The following is a 3,248-nucleotide window of genomic DNA, read 5'->3' as shown; positions in this document are numbered from 1 at the left end:
TGAAAGTTAGGTTGAGGTATTTGAAAAGGGGTCGTAGGCGGGTTGGCGTAGTTTGGGCGAGGTCGGGGGTGCGAGATATTGGTATTGTAAACAGGGTAAGGACTTGGATAGTAGGGATAAGGTGAATATGTTGATTTATGTTGAAATCTAGGTCTTGGTGTAGGGTTTTGATCCCATATGAAGGCGGCTTCCCCCTCTTTCTTTTTAAACTGCGGCTTTTTCTCACTACTCCCTTGTCCTTGCAAAGCATCCAACTGGGATTTGAGGGCAGAGACGTTAACAATCTTCCCAACTCTTACAAAGTCATCGTACTCCTCAAGCTTATTGACCATGGCGGCGAACGAGCATCCAGTCATGCGAAAAATTTCTTCAAAGTACGACGGATCATGTGCTTTAATGAAAGTGCGTATGATTTCGTCCTCAGTCATTGGTGGCTCGACTTTTGCAGCTATCTTCCTCCACCTTTTGGCATAAGTCTTGTGATCCTCAGAGGATTTTCTTTTTGTTCCTTCCAGCGTGGTTCGTGTCGGAGCCAGCTCGCAGTTATACTCGTATTGCCTTACAAAAGTATTGGACAAGTCAATCCAGGTTTTTACTTCTTCGGGCTTCAAATTTGAGTACCAGTCGAGGGCATCCCCCTCCAGACTTTCCGGGAACAATCTTAGAGGCAGGTTCTCGTCGTCTACAGGCTTTCCCAACTTGTTAGCAAATAGTCGGAGGTGTGTCTTGGGATTACCCGTCCCATTATACTTGTTAAACTTAGGGGTTTTGAACCCCTCAGGCAATTGCACATTTGGAAAGAGACAAAACTCATCGTAATCCAGGACTCCTTGCTTGTTCAACCCCTGACTCTTTCTCATAAACTCATCAAAACGGTCAAGTCGTTTGAGCAGCTTTATATCAACGGGAGCGGAAGATTCCCTCATTTCTGGCTTGGTTTGAACAGTATGATCTGGTAGGAATGGTTCAGCAGCAGTGTGATAAAAGGTATGTGGCTCAGGTGGTATGTTTGAAGTAGCTTGGGGTTGTGGGCCTTGCATGTGAGTAGGAAAAAATGAAGGATTAGGAGGGTAAGTGTATGGCAAATTTATGGTGGGATAGGTGAAAATTCCTTCGGGTGGAATAGGGAAAGATGGAGTAACGGTGGTTTGAGTCGGAGGGATGACAAATGGCCCTCGTTCAGGCTGCCTGACGGGTACAGGTTCGGGTTGAACTCCGCTACTGATTAGCTCGTCAATCAATTTCCTTTGGGCCGCCATCTCGGTAGCCATCTTGCCAAACTTAGTAAGCATTTCGGTTAGCTGAACCCCCAAACTTGTGGTCTCAGGCTGGGCAGTAGTAGCAGACCTATCTGATGGTTCCGGTTGTGAACTCATGTTTACACGACTCCTCTGGGCTCGACTACGGGATCGCGTTATGATGGGGCTTCGGCGAGAAGCTATGTTTAAATATTACCTGAGAATTTTGAAAGGAATTGCCTTTAGATTTAGCCCTCGCTTAGCTATTCCAATAAAAATAAAGAAAAGGAAAAGAAAAAGACACGAGTTAGTAAATATCCAAAAAATTCGGATGCATGTCCTATGGGGGAGCCCTTTTTGTGCCAAGGGTAGGCCTAGAATGATGTAATCCTCTGAGGTAGGCACGATACCATACCTGATGGATCCGATCAACTTATCGACATTTGATTAGAAAGTAATTTGGAAATTTTGGACCAATTGAACAGCGGGAGCTCTCCAACAAAATGAGGACAACTCCGAATGAATGATTGGTTTTGATTGGCACAAGAATTAATTTAACTTTGACGAGTTTGAAGAAATTTGAAATTTCCTAACACAGATCAAAACCCTAATTTATCCAAATCCAATAAAAATGCAATGGGTGAACAACTAGGCGCTTCAATCTGAAATTTGACATTAAAACCCTAATTAGTTGACTGGGTTGGATGAAATTGATGATTTATTCAAAAATTGACCGAATCACCTTAACAAAGGGTAAAATGGTCAAATGCATTGAATGAAATTTGATTATTAATTCAAAATTGAATGGATAACCCTAAAAATGAATTAAACTAATCAAATGAATTGAATGAAGTCAATTGATCAAACAGATCGAGTGAAATGATGATTTATTCAAAACCGACCAAATTGCCCTAAAACTAGGCAAATCGGTCCAATGGATCGGATGATTTATTCAAAATTGACTAGATCACCCTAAAAAGGATAAACTGGTCAAATGGATCGGACGACTTATTCAAAATTGATTGAATTGACCTAAGAATGGGTAAACTAATCAAATGAATTAAATGAAATTGGTGGTCTATTCAAAATCGACTAGATTGTCCTAAAAATGAACAAATTGATAAAATGGACTAGATGAAATTGATGAATAAAATGGTCCAATGGACTGAATGGAATTGACGGCTTATTGCGATGCATTAGTCTATGAGCCTTCTAAAATCAAATTTTGGCCTCAGTTTATTTATCGTCTCAATAGCAAGGAATGATTTGTGAATTTCTTCAAATTAATGTCCTTTTTGCAAGGGATTTTTACCAATTTGATAAAATGGCCAAAAAGATGATTGTTAAGTGCCCATATTCTAATGTGCAACAATCGCTTTGCCGTCTTTGAAAAGATCGGATCCTACCTTACCTCGTGCACTACCCCTTTGGATGGTACAGGAAATATAAACGTGCAAGTCTCATTGGATTATATATCCGAGACACAGGGCGGCTTATTCCTAACACAGGATTCCCTAAATGGCATTCCCATCTAGGGTTTATGCATGATGCCAGTTTATTAAAGCGATGTAAATATGTGACAAATATGGCCTAAAGGACATAAATAGTGCATCGGGGGAAAAGGTCTAAAATGAAATGTACTTATTGAAAATTAAGTGTAATGACTGAAATTTAAACATGTGAGTTATCTAGTGGGTAAGCCACTAAAAGAGTGCCAAAGAGGCCTCTTATTGCTAAGGCACATGAATGCAGGCCAAGAAAACAAAGAAATGGTTAGTGCAATTGATAGTACACATAACATATTGGGAGCAATTAAGAAAAGAGATACAATAAAAGCAAATAAAAGGGGTGGAACCCCTTCCCTCGTGCCTAATGTGCTTAAAAAAAGGTGAGGCTGACTCTAACCTAGGAAAACTCTAACATGGATGCATGAGACTGGGGTTCACTAATGCAACTAGATTCGATAAGGTTTAAAAAAGGTCCCCAAGCCTTCAGACCTAAGGGAATGGG

Source organism: Coffea arabica, chromosome 1e (genome assembly GCF_036785885.1).
Source record: "Coffea arabica cultivar ET-39 chromosome 1e, Coffea Arabica ET-39 HiFi, whole genome shotgun sequence".
Lineage (NCBI taxonomy): Eukaryota > Viridiplantae > Streptophyta > Magnoliopsida > Gentianales > Rubiaceae > Coffea > Coffea arabica.
The sequence above is the reverse complement of the archived record's forward strand: the minus strand, read 5'-3'. Positions refer to the sequence as shown.